This window comes from Hypanus sabinus, chromosome 19 (assembly GCF_030144855.1).
Source record: "Hypanus sabinus isolate sHypSab1 chromosome 19, sHypSab1.hap1, whole genome shotgun sequence".
Classification (NCBI taxonomy): domain Eukaryota; kingdom Metazoa; phylum Chordata; class Chondrichthyes; order Myliobatiformes; family Dasyatidae; genus Hypanus; species Hypanus sabinus.
In genome coordinates, this window is record NC_082724.1 from 78560458 (window position 1) to 78579970 (window position 19513).

At 40.7% G+C, this 19513-nt stretch overlaps 1 protein-coding gene across 1 annotated transcript in view; it reads left to right on the forward strand.

Annotated features, from left to right (window-relative positions):
- LOC132378087 (guanine nucleotide-binding protein G(i) subunit alpha-2) overlaps nt 1-19513 on the forward strand; it is a 312596-nt gene that overhangs the window by 176556 nt on the left and 116527 nt on the right. The window lies entirely within an intron of this gene.

Consider the following 19513-nt stretch of genomic DNA (forward strand, 5'->3'; position numbering starts at 1 on the left):
AATCAGTTTTGAATATGAGAACATCATGACTTTTAATTCACTAATTATAAACAATTGAATTTTTCAGGAAATGATCTTTGCTTTAAATAATAGAAGAATAATATATCTCCTTAAAGATCTTTGAATAAGACTGCTCCAAGCAGCGTGCACTCTTACTATGTTAAATAATACAGTGTCAAAGCTTTGGCAAAAAAATGTTTGGGGGAAGGGAGGTGAAAATAATTACTCTGGCAAATTATTTCACTTCTTGGATTGTAATAAATAAAATGCTAGCCAAGTAAAATAAAAGACTCCATTCTTCAGTGAAATGAGAACTACTGAAATTAACTCCTGCTTGAGTCAAATCTGCATTAATCTTTGCTATTCAGTGCCATTGCTACTGTGATATTCCATTTCTCTTCATAGGTTTTCTCATTGTTTTGCCAGTTTCTCCTGACCTTGATTAATGTTACAGTGTAGTAGTATTTGCCTTCCTAAAACAAGTTCTGACATTAAGGAAAATTGATTGGACATTTGGATCTGAGCTATGAAGGCTGCTGCCAGAGATGAATACCAAATGTTGGACAGGACCTTCAGTCTTAATGTTTGGCCAAGAGATATAACTGATCCTGTTCAAGGCTTCAGATTCAAAGTTAAAGTGTATTTATCACTTTACAGCAAAACATACAGTGAAATGCATTGTTTGCACTTACAACCAACGTGTTGAGGTCAGCCTGCACGTGTCCCCACACAGTCTGGTGCCAACGTAGCAAGCACACATTGCCTGATAGAACATCCCAGATCACAACAAAACAAACAGCAACAGCAAAACTAGTTCTGTTCACCATACATGCACATCCTATAACTCGTAACTTGATCTGGAATTAGGTTGCTGGAGTGGAAGTCTGTCCCAAACTTCCTTCAGGGCATAGGTAGTAACTATTGAAAGCTTTTTTAGTGTATTGAATATTCTGGGTTGAGTCCATGATATTTTTGCTTGGGAAACATTGTGTTTCATGAACTGAATGTCATTTTCTCTTGTCATTTTTATCCTCCAACTGTGATGTGGTAGCTTTAGAGAGGATGCAGAGCAGATTTGGATTAGAAAGCATGTGTCATGAGGTTGGATGGGTTCAGTGAGCCACAGCTTTTCACTTTGGAGAGGAGATTGAGAGGTGACTTGATAAAGGCATGCAAGATCTTAAAAGGCATAGATTGAGTGGGCAGCTTGCGCTTTTTTCTAAGGCAGCAGTGACCAACACAAAACAACATACTCTTCAGGTTATTGGAGATTTCAGAGGCATTTTTTTTTTAGAGTGGTAGGTGTGTGGAATGCACTGCTGGGGTGGTGGGTAGGAGCAAATAAGAGACTCTTAGGCACATGGAAAATGGAAAAATTGAGGGTTTTGAAGGAGGGAAGGCTTTAATTGATCTTGCAGTAGTTTAAAGGATCAACAGAACATCAAGGGCCTGTACTGTTCTACGCTCTATTGGACTGAAATTGTCCCTTCACTTTCTGGATGGCAATTTGGAACCTAGTTTGTGATGTACTGACATTAGTGCCAAATAACAGTGACCCCAGTAGGATGTGCTTCAGAATAGTAGAACTTCCTAGGCTTTGTCTAATTCCTGATTTTGTTTTTAAATCCAGAATATTTCATGGCAGGTTTAGTTTGTATTTAGTGGCTGAGTTACTAGAATTAGTTAATAAAGTTATAAATAACTCTGCGAACTCAGTTACAAATAGTCAATTCTCAAAATAACAAGTGGTCTGAATAAATTAAGATAAAGTTATATTAAGCTCTGCATCAGTAGTTACATGGCTACCCATGTGTTCAAATGTAGTATGTTTATGGAAAGGAACTGTCATTTAAAGATGTGCTTCACTCTATGTGACTAAATGATAATTAGCTAAATAAAAGTTTTGCCCATTGCTCAAATATAAGACAGATTCTCCATATGTATTGATGTTTGTTTCCACTGACTCTTGACCTGATGTTGGTCCCTGCTGACAGCAGGGTGGGGTTGTTCCTGTCTATTTAGCCATTGATGGTAATCGCATTTGAGACCCAGAATGCTTTGGTTTGGTTCTATTCCCCGGCCGTTTGACCAGAATGGCTGTTAGGCTATGCATGTCTGAGTCAAAGGTTTTAGAGATCAAACCGATCTCCAGACTGTTAGCCTGTTCCCACCAAATGTGCAGTTGTGGTTTTCTGCAAGTAAGCTCCAAATAACCAACTTTACCCTACATCCCTTTCGGTGAACAGTACAATAACTGAGAAGAATGTGACCAGAACAGAGTGTGCTCCCCTTTCTGTCAGTTGTTGAAACTAGGATGAACAAAATGCTGTGGTAGTGTTTGAAGAATACAAAACAGGATTGGAAATAAGATGATGAAATATAATTGAAGTTCGGTTACTTTTGTAATATGGTAAACTGAGTATTCAGTTATCAAAAATTAGAAACAGCAATAGGAGGACTGAATGCCCTGAAGTTTATTCCAGCATTTAATACGATCACAGCAGATCTGATCAAGGCCTTGGTGCCTCTTCATCTTTACCCACGTATACCCTCAGCCTTTGAACACCTCATGGGTCTAGCTCGAAGTAAATTTGTTATCAAAGTACACCTATGTGGCTATATACTACTTTGTGGCTCATTTTTGCCAGCATTCACTGTAGAACAGAGAAGTACAATAGAATTTACGAAAAACTATGCACAAAGTAAGACTGACAATGTGAAGACAAATTGTAAATACAAAAAAGCAAAGAAATAATACTGAGAATATAAGTTATAATGTCATTAACTGTATTCATTGTTTCAGCTTCTGCAGTTTTCTGAAGTGGAAAACTTTAGATATTACTTCCTCCTCACCCTCACCTTAAATAGGCAAACACACATTCTGAAATTTTCCCTCCAAGTTTCTCACAAGCAGCTATATAATAATGACCAGCTGATCTGGTTTGAATGTGATACAGCAAACAAACATTTGCCAAAACACTAGGAAGAACTCCATTTCTCTTTGACATAGAACTGTAAAATCTTTATCATCTGTCATGACCAACTGGACTCTAATTTAACATTTCATCTGAAAGAAGTTTGTCATGGATACCAACCAGTATCTATTCTTGAAATAAGCATGACTGAATTTTAATAAAACCTGTTTTCACTGTCTTAATTTTGTGGCTTGCCAACTATGGCATTTTACTTTAACCAGAGTGTCACCCAATTTCGGATGCTATTGTTTGCTGTGTAGATCTGTATGGTGGTTGCAATGTGCAAGTAGAAAACCAGAGAAAATATGCAAGGATTCGAGTCCTGATGAAGCGTCTTAGCCCAAATCGTCAGTCTTTATTCCTTACCATAGATGCTACCTGATCTGCTTGAGTTCCCAGTATTTTGTGTGTGTTGCTCTGCAAGAGTTAAACTGTCTAATCTTGCCAACTTTCAAAATGTTAGTTTCACAGATTTCAAAAAAGAGAAAAAAGAACTCCCTTAAAATGTGGGAGCTCATCAGTGATGGAAGCTGAAGCAAAAATTGAGGTGACGCTCTGCAGGTAATTAAGTGTTTAGATAAGGATGTGCAATATCCCGAGGAGTGGTGTGCATGCAGCAGTAAGAGGTTTCATAGGGTTTTGTGGCTGTTGACACTTGGACGTACCATTTTGCCTGCATTCTTCCTCTTGTAGAGTAGAGAAAGTAAAGAAATGGTGTGACTCTGAATACTGTCCCAGCACTTCTAAACTCCAAGATATTATTTGAAATATCCTTCTGTTTGCAAAGAGGCAGGAGGCGAGGAAGACACAAAAGACATAAACAACAGAGGTTCTGCCAATGCTGGAAAACCAGAGCAACAAAAAATTCTGGAGGAACTCAGAAAGCCTTAAGACACAAAACAGTGCATTTCAGCCATCCTCTCAGTAAGTTCAAGCTCACAGGAGTATAGGAAAGGGTTGTAACCAGAGACTCCCTCCCATTCTGCACACTCCTAATGAAAAGAGAAGATACTGGGGAAAGAGGCTGGGGATTTAAATACATACACCATAGTTCATTTTCTCACTAACATCCAAAAAAAGATTGAAAACTTGTCAAATAGTCCAGAGGCTGGATTGTGTTACAAGGCAATAATATAACACAAGATTAAACAACCACTCTCAGTCATTCATCTGCCTTGCCTTTCTGCTTATCATTCTTTAAAATAATACTAGAAATTGGGCAAGGAAAGAGAGGCCACTGGCAAATTCTAATTTTGTCTCGCGTAAGAAGTTTGAGGATGACGAACCATGTATCTCACTTGGACAAATAAATGTGCATAGCAACATAAGCAAGAGAAAATCTACAGATGCTGGAAATCCAAGCAACACTCACAAAATGCTGGAGGAACTTAGCAGGCCAGGCAGCATCTATGGCAAACAGGAGAGTCGACTGTTGGGGCTGAGACCTTTTGTAGGTGCTTCCTGGCCTGCTGAGTTCCTCCAGCATTTTCTGGGTGGTGTGGTATATGGCAACATCTTTTATGCTCTGGTTATTTGCCAGACACTTCCCTCTTCAGAGTTTGGAAGGATGTGGAAATGCTGGTTGATATGAATTATTTATTCAGGTTTCATTGGGTCCCAAAAGAATAACTTAACTGGTTGTAGGTTAGTGAATGAGTTCCTGGTTTTGTCTCTAAGTTCATATGCATTTATAAAGAAAACCTGCTTAATCAAACCTTTATCACCGTTGAATAGATTTCCCAATAAGTTTTCCATACTTTTATTATATCTTTCAGTATTAGTGAAATCCTTCCCCTAGCCAACTTGCTACACATCCCTTGTCCTTGCCTTTCAGCCATCACCAACCAGATTCTACTCCTACTCTACATCACCCCCTCCTTCATTCAGCACTTTGAAGGGAGCTCTTTGCTCCTTGACTCCATGGCTTACTCTTCGATGTTCACCTGCCAGTGTTCCTTCTCATGCCATTTCCCAGGAAGCTGCAGGAAATGCAACACTTGTGTTTTTACCTCTTCTCTTCCAGTCAAAAATTGTGCAAACAGTAACTGCAAGTAAACAGTACTTCTGAACTGAAATCCGCATGAGAGTCTGAGACCCATAGTTCAGCACAGAACCAAGTTCAGCAATCTTAATCGGTCCCCACTTCACCTCGAGGCCCCTACATGCTGAAATTTTCAATCCGGCCCGGTACCTAACTCTCTCTCCAAATGTTGGGTTCTTCTGCTTCAAGCAGCCATTTTAACCGCCCCCCCCCCCCCCCCCCCCCCGTCTCAACCCCCTGACTTTTTCAGTTTGGCCCGGCACTTAACCCTCTGTAAGATCAACATATTTCTGCCACATGGATATGCCAGATTTTCCTGCTTTGATTCAGCCTGTAAATCTCAGTCCGCAGATTGTGCTCAGTCTCACCTGGCTTCGATCTGGTCTATGCACGATCTTTCATGCTCTTCCATGCTGTAGGTGACGGGCCCGCTGCCTCGCCTTGGTCCTTCCCGTCAGTCCAGTGGAAAGTTGCAGTTTGAATTGAATTGACATTATTACTTGCAGCCTTCATATACATGAGTAAAAATTGTTGTCTCTGTTCAAATATGCAATCATAGTAATATATAATATGTGTGACAATATAGTCAATATAACATAGAAATACAGTTACGTCAGCATGAATTAAGCAGTCTGATGGCCTGGTGGAAGAAGCTGTTCTGGGAGCCCATTGGTCCTGGTTTTTATGCTGCAGTATTTTATGCAAAATGCTGGAGCATTTTGAGGTGGGGTGACTTGGGTCCCCAATGAACCTTTTGGGTGGTGGGGCTTTTACACACCTGTCTCTGTAAATGTCCCGAATAGTGGGAGGTTCACATCTACAGATGCTCTGGGCTGTCTGCACCACTCTCTGCAGAGTCCTGCGATTGAGGGAAGTACAGTTCCCATACCAGGCAGTGATGCAGCTAGTCAGGATGCTCTCAATCGTACCCCTATAGAAAATTTTTAGAATTTAGGGGGCCATACCAAACCTCTTTCAACCCTCTGAGGTGAAAGTGGCACTGTTGAGTCACAGTCAATATATACGGACTACATGAGATCCTTGGTGATGTTTTTTGTCGAGGAACTTAAAGCTGTTCACCCTCTCAACCCCAGATCCATTGATGTTAATAGGGGTTAGCCTGTCTCCATTCCTCCTGTAATCCATAACCAGCTCCTTTGTTCTTGTGATGTTGTTTTTTTGACACCACTATGTCAGGGGGATGACTTCTCTGCAGGCTGCCTCATTGTGATTTGAGATTAGGCCAATCAGTCTAGTGTCATCAGCAAATTTAATTAGATTGGAGCTGTGGATGGCGACACAGTCATGTTATACAGAGCGTAAAAGAGGGGGCTTAGTACACAGCCCTGGCGATTTGACAGGAAGTCCAGAATCCAGCTACACAAGGCAGGGTGAAGGCTGATGTCTCTGAGCTTCTTGTCGAGTCTGGAGGGAATTATGGTGTAACTGTAGTCCAAGAACAGCATTCTCACATAAGCATCCCTCTTCTCCAGATGTGTAAGGATGGTGCGTAGAGCTGTGGCTGTTGCATCATCTGTCGATTGGTTGTGTCAGTAGGCGAATTGCAGGAGGTCTAGTGTGGGTGGCAGCATGCTGCAGATGTTGTCCTTAACCAGAGGTGACCAAGCTGCTGGTCATCTGCAGGTCTCCTTGGGCTCAGTATTGGTGACATTGAATCGAATGTTGAAGAGGTTAGCTTATCTGGGAGAGAGGCATCAATATTGGGAATGCCACTTTGTTTAGTTTTGAAATCTGTGATGGTGTGCAGACCTTGCCATAAACTGTGTGTTGTTGGTGGAAAGTTGAGTCTGAATCTTGTCTCTGTATTGTTGTTTGGCTGCCTGATGACTTTGCGCAGATTGTAGCCACATTTCTTGAGCTCTTGCTGATTACCGGCGATGTAAGCTCTGTCTCACGCGTTAAGTGTTGCTCACACAGAACTGTTGATCCGGGGTGCCTGGGTTTGGATAGACCCTGACTGATTTCTGGGGGACAACATCCTCGGTGCACTTCTGGATGAAATTTGTGGCCCATGGAGATGTCTTCATGGAAGTCTTTCCAGTCAACAGAGTTGAGATCTTTTGCCAGAAAAAGTGTGGTCAACAAAGTATTTAGTTGCTATCCTTGTTTCGTTTTCCTCTAGCCAGAAGTTGCTGAGGGTCACAAGTGCCTTCCTGAGCAATTCAGATCCACTTCCAATTTGATGGTCTTAATGTGGTCTCAACCATGCTGCGGAAATCAATTCCATTTGCATATTATGTAACTATTTAGCAAGATGCTTCAGTTCAGCATCCAAGGGTGATTTAGAGTATTCACCCACAGGTCACCTTAAATGCTCTGTGTCACTCTGATTTCCCCCCGCCTCCCCCTCCCCCTCTATTACAGTAGATCCAGTACTGTAATGGATTATCCTTGTCCGCAATGGTCACATCTTAAAAATGGGAAAAACAGGTAGTTGAATATTTATTTTAAAATACAGTATGTAGGTGTATAGAGATGTCTATTCAATGCATTGAACCATGAAAACCAATTAAAATCAATTGACAGTGTTTGCATCAGTGATTTTCAACTATTAAAATCTGTTAAAGTAGTCTGACCCATTGATTAAGGTGAATGCTATGAATAGTTTGAGTAACAATGTAGTTGGGCATTCTCTGATCACTGTCAGAGTGCAAAGTTTTTGTCCATGCTCTCCTGAGTTCAAGCACAAAGATGGTCCCCCACTACCATCCTGATGATTAAAAAATAAACACTTGATACAGAGACTCATTACCAAAGCCAAAGACCTCAGTGTGGCTTGAAAAGCAAAGACTGTTAATCTGGGAAGACCTTATCCAGTCAAAAAGCTAAATGTAGATTCATAAATTAGACATGATATCGGAGCAGAACTAGGCTATTTTGCCCATACTTTGCTTTGCCATTTCAGCATGGCTGATGTATTATCTTCCCCCAACCCTTTTCTTCTGCCTTCTCCCTTTAACTTTGGATGCCCTTACTGAACAAGAACTTATCAACTTTCGTTTTAAGTATACCAAAGGATTTTGCCTCCACAGTCAGCTGTGGCAATGAATTCCACAGACTCAACAGAATCTGGCTAAAAAAAAATCTTCTCACTTCTGTTTTAAAGGGACATCCATGTTTTCTGATGTTGTGCCTTCTGGTCCTAGACTCTCCCACTATAACCATATAACATATAACAATCACAGCAAGGAAACAGGCCATCTCGGCCCTCCTAGTCCGTGCCGAACTCTTAATCTCACCTAGTCCCACCTACCCGCACTCAGCCCATAACCCTCCACTCCTTTCCTGTCCATATACCTATCCAATTTTACCTTAAATGACACAACTGAACTGGCCTCTACTACTTCTACAGGAAGCTCATTCCACACAGCTATCACTCTCTGAGTAAAGAAATACCCCCTTGTGTTTCCCTTAAACTTCTGCCCCCTAACTCTCAAATCATGTCCTCTCATTTGAATCTCCCCTACTCTCAATGGAAACAGCCTATTCACGTCAACTCTATCTATCCCTCTCAAAATTTTAAATACCTCAATCAAATCCCCCCTCAACCTTCTACGCTCCAATGAATAGAGACCTAACTTGTTCAACCTTTCTCTGTAACTTAAGTGCTGAAACCCAGATAACGTCCTAGTAAATCGTCTCTGCACTCTCTCTAATTTATTGATATCTTTCCTATAATTCAGTGACCAGAACTGCGCACAATATTCCAAATTTGGCCTTACCAATGCCTTGTACAATTTTAACATTACATCCCAACTTCTGTACTCAAAGCTTTGATTTATAAAGGCCAGCGTTCCAAAAGTTTTCTTCACCACCCTATCTACATGAGACTCCACCTTCAGGGAACTATGCACTGTTATTCCTAGATCTCTCTGTTCCTCTGCATTCCTCAATGCCCTACCATTTACCCTGTATGTTCTATTTGGATTATTCCTGCCAAAATGTAGAACCTCACACTTCTCAGCATTAAACTCCATCTGCCAACGTTCAGCCCATTCTTCTAACCAGTATAAATCTCCCTGCAAGCTTTGACAACCCACCTCATTATCCACAACACCTCCTACCTTAGTATCATCAGCATACTTACTAATCCAATTTACCACCCCATCATCCAGATCATTTATGTATATTACAAACAACATTGGGCCCAAAACAGATCCCTGAGGCACCCCGCTAGTCACCGGCCTCCATCCCGATAAACAATTATCCACCACTACTCTCTGGCATCTCCCATCCAGCCACTGTTGAATCCATTTTATTACTCCAGCATTAATACCTAACAACTGAACCTTCTTAACTAACCTTCCATGTGGAACTTTGTCAAAGGCTTTGCTGAAGTCCATATAGACTACATCCACTGCCTTACCCTCGTCAACATTCCTCGTAACTTCTTCAAAAAATTCAATAAGGTTTGTCAAACATGACCTTCCATGCACAAATCCATACTGGCTACTCCTAATCAGATCCTGTCTATCCAGATAATTATTAATACTACCTCCAAGAATACTTTCCAATAATTTACCCACCACTGATGTCAAACTGACAGGTCTATAATTGCTAGGCTTACGTCTGGAACCCTTTTTAAACAATGGAACCACATGAGCAATACGCCAATCCTCTGGCACAATCCCCGTTTCTAATGACATCTTAAAGATCTCCGTCAGAGCTCCTGCTATTTCTACACAAACTTCCCTCAAGGTCCTGGGGAATATCCTGTCAGGATCTAGAGATTTATCCACTTTTAAATTTCTTAAAAGCGCCAGTACTTCCACCTCTTTAATTGTCATAGGTTCCATAACTTCCTTACTTGTTTCCCACACCTTACACAATTCAATATCCTTCTCCTTAGTGAATACCGAAGAGAAGAAATCGTTCAAAATCTCTCCCATCTCCCTTGGCTCCACACATAGCTGACCACTCTGATTCTCTAAGGAGCCAATTTTATCCCTCACTATCCTCTTGCTTTTAATATAACTGTAGAAACCTTTCGGATTTACTTTCACCTTATTTGCCAAACCAACCTTGTATCTTTTAGCTTTTCTAATCTCTTTCTTAAGATTCCTTTTACATTCTTTATATTCCTCGAGCAATTCCTTTACTCCATGCTGCCTATATCTATTGTAGACATCCCTCTTTTTCCGAACCAAATTTCTAATATCCCTTGAAAACTATGGTGTTCTCAAACCTTTAACCTTTCCTTTCAACCTAACAGGAACATAAAGATTCTGTACCCTCATAATTTCACCCTTAAATGACCTCCATTTCTCTATTACATCCTTCCCATAAAACAACTTGACCCAATCCACTCTCTCTAAATCCCTTCGCATCTCCTCAAAGTTAGCCTTTCTCCAATCAAAAATCTCAACTCAACTCTATAGGAAGCATCCTCTCCTTGTCTCCTCTATCTGGGCCTTTCAGTATGAGAACTCCTCTCATTCTTCTAAACTCCAGCAAGTATAGACCCAGAACCATCAAATGCTCCTCATGCTGTAACTCTTTAATTCCCAGGATCATATTCCTGATTCTCCTCTGGACGCTCCCCGATGCCAGTGCATCCTCCCTTAGATAAGGGGCTCAAGGCTGCTGCAAATGTGGTCTGATAAATGCCTTATAAAGCCTTAGCTTACACTGGTGGTGACAGTTACAGGTGTCGCCCCTTTACAAAAGTAGAGTGTTCCTACGAATCCTTTCTTAAGCGGAAATGAAGTAAAGCAAAGAACCATTAGTTTATATGGGAAAAATTTTTGTAAAAGTGAAAATCCTCTTTGTAATGTGAAAACTGGTTACTAACGTAGGTCTTTTGTCAAAGCAAAGTGGCGTAAAGCGAACATTCGTAAAGCGGGGGACATCTGTACAGGTAATTTTGGCGCCTGCAAAGTTACCAGGACTGCAGTTTGTCACACTTCTCTATCTGAGTGAGAACAGAATATTGCTTACACTTGTGGACCATCTCCCTTAGGTTCCCCTTTTCTGTTCTAATGTTTCTGCTATGTGACCGTAGAGGCAGACGTATTGCGATTATGTATTGTGAATGAAGGCAGCTGCAGCTCCATGTTGGAGGTTTGACACCTGAAAAGAAGTAATGTTGGGAGGTTAGCACCTCTGTATTGAAGGGAGGGGTGGGGTGTGGAAACGAAGATTTTAGATGAGTACTCTCATGTATGGACAACAAACTGATCGGTTGATGTTAAAAAAATGAAGATGTTATTTTGTGTTTGAAATTGCTCCGCAATAACTGTTGCATAATAAGATCTTTTTTCTGCAAACCTGCTTTTTAACTGCCAGATCAAATAAAGCATTAAAATATACAGTACTCTGGAGAAGTCTTTGGCAAGTGTATATAGCTGAGGTGCCTGGACTTTTGCACTGTACTGTAGTAATCTTGTGTATTTCAGTGTATTGCTGCAAAAAAATCATGATATGTGAGTGATAAATCATGATATAGGTCTCTATATTGTGTACTGAGAGTGGTAGGAAGCAGGGAGAGAGGGAATCACGGTTGGGGAAAGGAGAAGGGAGAGAGCAGGAATCACCAGAGACATTCTGTAATGATCAATAATCCATTGTTTGGAATTAAATGACCTCGCCTGAATGTCTCAAGGCTGGATGTGTCTGCATCTCCGCCACCTGTCCCACATCACTCCTGCGGTGCTTCACGTTGACAATTACAGTACTGTGAAAAAGTCTTTGCCACCTAGCTGTATATATGTGCCCAAGACTCTGTATAGTATTGTAAGTATATAAAATGATAGATACAGGGTAATTGTTCAGTCTTTGTCTCTGAATAGTTTTATCAAATATTAAGAGGGCATAGGTTTAAAGTGAGAGAGGGGTATGTTTATAGATTGACAAAGGCAAGTTTTTTTTTTACACAGAGGTACTTGCTTGGAATGTGTTGCCAGGGAAATGGATATGGTAGTAATGTTTGGACAGGCACATGAACATACAGGGAATGATGGGATATAGACCATGTGCAGACAGATGGGATTAGTTTAAATTGGCATCCTGGTCAGCATTGACATCATGGCCAAGGGGTCTGTTCTGTGCTCTACTGTTCTGTGTTCTACATCAGTCTGTCTTCATGAAAACACAATTCCACCATCCTCTAATTTCCCCACAATTCCACCATCCCCAATAATGTATTTTTCCCACACTTGCAGCTGGTCATCAGTCCCCTTGAAACATGAACAATTTGTGCATGTTGATCCCAATTTTCACTGTGGAGAAAATGAGCAGGGCATTTCTGGATTTAGGACAAGATCTCCAAATGACTAATTCCACTTTCAAGAACCTAATTCATTAAATGAGCTGGCTACTTTATAAGCTGCTGCTGATTTTTCCTTGCCAGATTTACACCTTGCCTAGTTCTTTGTTTTTTGTTTGTGTTTGATGACTTTGTCTATATTAAACTATCTTGAACTTGTTGATATTACTACTGACTTGGGAAGAGAAAATCTATTGCTCACATTACGAGAAAATGCTCAGAAAGCCAAGTTCTTTCAAAGTGCTCTTCCAGTTTGCTCATGAAAATTAACATTTCAAGTTCCTGTGTACTTTCAATAACCTTGGCATAGTTTTCACTCCCCTTGAATTTGATTTCATTTTGGGATGCATGCTTCAATTAACTTTGATTATATCTGTGTTGTAAACAATTTTAAAAAATCTCAATCTTGTCCTCGGTCTTCGTCAACTTTCTTCTGCCATCTGTCTTTTCTGTCTCCATCATCTTTGAAATAGTTAATTGTATTCCCAACATGGGGCATTAGAATCTGACCTCACAAGTAATTAGCACTGCTCTAAATGGGCACTGGGAACAGAACATAAGGTTTACAGCTTTTTAAAAAAAATGTCAGACTCCCGTGGTGTTTGCCTCCATCAAGCTGTGTGCTAGAATAATGATCAGCTAACTAACACAGTTCCCAGATTGTACTTTGATTATCACTATCACTTTTACTGGGGGGCGGGGGGGGGGGGTAGGAAAAACAATTAACCTTTTCTACTTTGCTTTTTGAGCACTGTATGCCCAACTGCTGTTGGTTTAGAGTGTAATATTCTGTAAGAGGAGCTCAGAAGCATCTAAGAGAGGAAAGAAATTGTCAATGTTTCAAGTCAAAACCCTTCATTTGACCCACTGAGTACCTCTAGCAGACTGGTTGTTGCTCCAGATTCCAGCATCTGAAATCTATTATTGCAGGCAGATACAAGGTGGCAGTTCCAGCATGCTTGCTATTGGATCAAGATATTCCAAGCCTTGTTGTGAATCCTGCTACCAGTTTGAATTGAAGGTTTTTCAACATGAAAATGGATTTCAATGTGGTTGACACTAGTTATGTCATTGCCCAATAATCCTACCTTGCACTAGTACTGTTTTTAAATCTGCCACCATTGACTGCATATCCCTTATTACCCTGAACTAAGTAAACTATTAAGACCTAGGCACATTGGTAGGTATGAACCCCTTGGAGTTCAGTTTGTGGAAATTATCCTTCCTTGAAGTATGTTTTAAAGATTTAAAGATTAGCATTATTTGTCCCGTGCACATCAACACGTGCAGTGAAGTGCATCATTTGCATCAAATCAGCAAGAATTATGTTGGGCAGCTCTTTAAGGTTCACTTGTCCACAACTCACTACTGTCCTTGGTGCAATCTGGAACGCCTGGAGCTAACCCATGCAAACTCCTGACAGATAACGGGGATTAAAATTGTGGATGTGCTTTCCTCATATTCTGGTAAATTTATAATTACTTTTCCTCATTTCTTTTAAATTTCTTATTGGCTTTATTTTGGTTCATCTCTCAGGATTAAGGTTTACTTGGTTACACTCTAGTTTGGGATTAATAGTTGATGGAGACCAACTGGAAATAAGTGCAAACCTCCATTGATGGGGCAGGAGGTGGTGGGTAGCATTTTGTGAGATGTTCAAAGTGCAGGTACATCACCATACACTACTGAGGTTTATTTTCTTGCAGGCATTTGCAATAAATACAAGAAACATAATAGAATCAATGAAAAAACCCACACGACTGGATGGGCAAACAATCAATGTGCAAATGCCACCAATTGTGCAAATATGAATGAGAGAAAAAAAATAATAATGATATATAAATAGTAATAAATATTGAACTTGAGATGAAAGGTTCTTGAAAGTGAGTTCATAGGTTGTGGGAATGTGGTGAGTGAAGTTATCCCCTATAGTCCAAGAGCCTGATGGCTAAAGGGTAATAACTGTTCCTGAATCTGGTGCTGTGGGTTCTGAAGCTCCTATACCTCCTTCCTGATGGCAACAGCAAGAAGAGAGCATGGCCTGGATGGTCGGGGTCCTTGAAGATGGATGCTTCTTCTCTGCAACAGCACTCTATCTAAATGTGCATTACCCATGATGGACTGGGCCGTATCCACTACTACATGTAAGATTTTCCATTACAGGACATTGGTGATGTGCACATTTCCAAGGTGTATGCTGGTGCTTGATGCATGGACATGCATTCTCAATTGGAAGGCTTTTCTCTGTCTACCTCCCATGGTAGATTTCTGAATGGGCCAAGTCTTGTGAGTCCAGTGCTCGGTAGGTGACTGGCATGGCTAGTGTACCTTATCTAACTGAGAGTAACTGGACTTCAGTTCTAGCTATGTTGCTGTGGGAGAGAACGCTTTGAGTTTACTAATCTGATTGACCTTGTGGAATATTTTGAACACTCTATCAATAGTTTCTGTCCAGAACTACCTGCTGTAGGCCTCAGAAGCATATAGGATGGGGAGTAACACAGAAAATACTGCAATGAATTCTGCAAGTCAGGCATCATCAAAGGAAAGGAATAGTCAGTGTTTTGGGCTGAGGCTCATCATTGGAAGGGCCTCAGCCCAAAACACCCACTATTTATTCATCTCTGCAGATGCTGCCTGACTTGCTGAGTTCCTCCAGCATTTTGTATGTGCTGCTGTGGATTTACAGCAACTGCAGAATCTCTTGTTTATGATCATAACAAGCTTAGCTGAGGTCAAAAGTCTTATTTTATTCCTGCAAGGGTATTATTCAATAGTCTTATAACAAAGCAATAGAAGCTGTTCTTGAGGCTGATATGGTATTGGTTGAAAGGGAAGTAATGTTTCGGAGCAATTCCCTTTCAGTAAAGCTTTTGAAAAGTCACTGCATACATATACAGCATGTTTTATGGCACTTGAGATGCTGAGATGCCGGGGATAACAGGATAATCTTCCATGTCATTTTAATTGGAATTCATTTATTAAACAGTTCAGTCCTGGTTTCTGAGCTGGATGAAGAAAAACACAACCAAGAGGAGACACATAGGGATCAATTGATCTGCTGGCTCCATAAGGACAACCCTCTGGTATGTTTTGTGGAACATGCATGGAGCAATAGAGCACAAGAATAGGCTTTTCCACCCATGATGTCTGTACTGAACATGATGCTGGATTAAACTAATCCTGTCCATGATCTATATCTCACTACTCCCTTTCTGTCTTCTGCCTGATGGGAGAAAAGAGAATATGTCTGGGGTAGGTGGGATCTGCGATTATGCTTGCGGCTTTACTGAGGCCACAAGAAATGAAGACCGAATCTGTGGAGGGGTTCTGGTTGCTGTGATGTGCTGAGCTGCCTCCACAGCTCTGTGGTTTCTTGCGGTCAAGGACAGTGCAGCTCCCATACCAAGCTGTGATGCATGTAAATTCAGTGCTTTCTTTGATGCATTTAAAAAATTAAAATGGTGAGAGCAGAGGGGACTTGCTGGATTTCTTTAGCCTCCTGGGGAAGTGGAGGCCCTGGTGTTTTTGTCTGTCTGTGCAGAAGTCTTGGGCACCTGCCATTTTTTTTTAATATAAATTTTGTTTTCGTTCCTTTTTTTTGTCTTCTGCATTCATGTGTCAATAGGAAAGAGCAAGTTTTAGATTTTAGAACATTTTCGAAAAAAAAGTTACAGGAATGTTCTGATATCATTAAAGAAGATATTAAGGTAAAGAACACTTATGAAATAAAAACATGACTGTAGGTATATAGCCCAGTACATGATTAAACAAAGATAACAAACAGGATGCTAATGATCAATGGCATAATCAGTTGAGTGAACAAAACTGATTAACTGAAACAGAAATGGGTGTAGAAGGAATCGAAGGACAACCACACTAAAATGTGAGGCTGTGGCAGACAATCTTCCAATTGTCAGTTCTTAAAGCAGCATAGCAATGAGACACAAGGTGGACGTCCTGCATCAGAAAGGTCTCTCCCAAGCAGAAATTTTGTGGCAAACAAGAGTTTCAAGATGTGCTGTCCAAGCTGTTCTGAAAAAGCACAAAGAAACAGGTAAGGTTGAGGACCAGAAACAGTGGTCAGCCATGGAAACTGAATGCAGCAGACAAGAGATTTGTTAAACTGATTCCTTTCTAAATAGGAGGAAGGAAACAACTGAAATCCAAATACACCATTTTACAGTCCAAAGAAATTTTGTCAGAAGTGGTTTTGATGGTCTTCATGCCAAAAAGCCATTCCCCTGAAATGGAAGCAAAGCCTGACTCACCGACACACAGAAATACAAGGACTGGGGTGTTGTGGACTGGCAAGTCAAAATTTGAAATTTTTGGCTCAACCAGGAGGCACTTTATAGAAGAGTTGGAGAGCGCTATATAGATGGGTGTCTGCAGCCAACAGTGAAGCACAATTAAGGTTCTCTGCAGGTTTGGGGCTGCATTTCTGCAAATGGAGTTGGTGATCTGGTCAGAATTAATGGAATCCTCAGTGCTGAGAAGAGCAAGCAGCTTCTTATCATTATGTAATATATCGTCAGTGCCTGATTGGTCCCAGCTTCTTCCTGCAGCAGTTCTTTCCATCAAACTCAATATATAAGTTTGCTGATGACACCACAATTGTAGGCCGTATCTTGGGTAATGATGAGTCTGAGTACAGAGAAGAAATTAAGAACCTGGTGGCATGGTGCAAAGACAATAACCTGTCCCTCAACGTCAGCAAGACGAAGGATTTGGTTGTTGACTTCAGAAGGAGTAGCGGACTGCACAACCCCATCTACATTGGTGGTGCGCAGGTGGAACAGGTCAAAAACTTTAAGTTCCTCAGGGTGAATATCACAAATGACTTGACTTGGTCTAACCAAGCAGTGTCCACTGCCAAGAAGGCCTGCCAGCGCCTTTACTACTTGAGAAAGCTGAAGAAATTTGGCCTGTCCCCTAAAACCCTCACTAATTTTTATAGGTGCACTGTAGAAAACATTCTTCTAGGGTGTATCACAACCTGGTATGGAAGTTGTCCTGTCTGAGATCGGAAGGAGCTGCAGAAGATCGTGAACAGCCCAGCATATTACACAAAGCAATCTTTCATCCTTGGACTCACTTTACACCGCACGCTGTCGGAGCAGCGCTGCCAGGATAATCAAGGACATGACCCAACCAGCCAACACACTTTTTGTCCCACTTCCCTCCGGGAGAAGGTTCAGGAGCTTGAAGATTCGTACAGTGCGGTAGCGTAACAGTCAGTGCAAACACTTTACAGTGTACATGATCACTGATGAGAGTTCGATTCCCATTGCTGTCTGCAAGGAGTTTGTTCCTTCTGCACGTGACTGTGTGGGTTTCCTCCAGATGCTCTGGTTTCTGACCATGTTCCAAAGATCTTCAGTTAAGATGAGTGAGTTGTTGGCATGCAATGTGGTGCCATAAGTAGGCCAGCACTTGCGAGCTGCACCAGCGGAATCAATGACTGCTGTTAACACAAGACAACGCATTTCATTGTACATAAGAAAGACCATAAGACGTGGTAAATAAAGCTGATCTTAAAAGACCTAATCAAACCTAGGTCTTTATTGACCTGTTCAGGGTCTTTCCACTACTGGACATTAGGAGGCCATGTCCCTTCAGGAAGCCCCTCAAATGACAAAAGGGTCTTTTGCACCTGGGGGCCAAATGAGTGGCAATGGTGCTATATAAAGAAAACTGTTTAGTGTTGCTGTATGTTATTTGAGAATAATTGTTGTTTTGAAATACACAATAAAGAACCTTGGTCTTGTGAATGTTGAATGTAAAATCCTTCATATTGTATGCCTTTGTAAGCAATATTGCAGGTACTGGAATCTGAAACAGCTCAAAATGCTGGAGGGTCTCTGATTAAGGTAGCATCTACAGAGGGAAATGGACATATAATGCTTTGGGTCAAAACCCTTCATCAGACTGTTGATGTAATTAATTATGCAGTTCATTCTTGCCATCCAGGAAGTTGAGCGGCTTTATTGGTTGTATAGCTAACAGACCTAGGGAGCATCTGCAAGAGGAGCTAGAGACCCGGGAACCCACATGGTGTGCTGTTGTAGAATCTGCTTTTTCCTATAATATTCCAATTGGATTTAAGGCATTTGCATTATTTGAAGATGGTTGGCATTACGGATTTATAACTTGTTAGTGTCCCTGCTATCTGACATCATATTCAGACAGTTTTAACAATGTGCAGTGCTCTGCAGTGCTGTTATTTTTGGCCTGATTAAAGGTGAAGTCTTGAATTCTGTTTTGAATAGAACTTGGGACAACCTTCACACAAAGCTGAGAAATTGTTGTTCATGTTACCAACTTGTTCCGATCTCATTGCTAAACAACGACCCCACTTGTATTTCCTGTGGATTAGATAAGGATACAAGTAGCTATTAATCACTTAAAGACTGACAGCAGACAACAGTTATTTGTTAGATAATGTAAAGGACAACAAAGGTGTTGGAGTTACTGACACCCATTGATTAAACACAAACTATATTTTAATATTCAGTGTAAATATACACTGGTGTGACGAATGGGAGTTAACAATGGTTGGGATGAACTTGTGCAATATTATTTGAAATAGAACATGATTTTCTTTATTGTTCCCAGTATGAATGAGATGTGAATAATAGAAATGTGGGTTTTCAGTGTAAAGAAAACATTTTAGCCTAATTTATCTTTCCTATTTCATGTAGTTAATTGATATTTTTTTGTGTGCACCTTGAAGTCTTGGTCCAGTTCAATATTTTTTGCTAATTTTAGTGAACAACAAGAATATGAGAGATCTTGTGGATTCTAGAATGTCTTGAGGAATAATATGCCTTTAAATCTTTATTGGGGAAACAAAAAAGAATCACTGGAGTCAGTTTTGCATGTGGCATTTTTTAAAAAAGTTAATTTATTCACAAGTTTTGGGTGTCACTGGCAAGAATCCTTAGTTGATGTTGGAGTAAAGGAGTGCCACCAAACCTTCAAAGATACTCTGATAGTATAGAGTTCCAGAATTTTGAACAGTGACAGCGAACCATTTCCAAGTCAGGACAATAAATGTTTTGGAGACTGTGTTTCTGTGTACTTGTTTCTTTTGTACTTGACCGCTTGGCTTGCAGTTGAAGATGCTCTGGCAAATTTTTGCCACCCATTTTTGTCTAATGCTGCAGGAAATGGGCGATCAGATGGGGGTGATGATACAGGTTTATACTA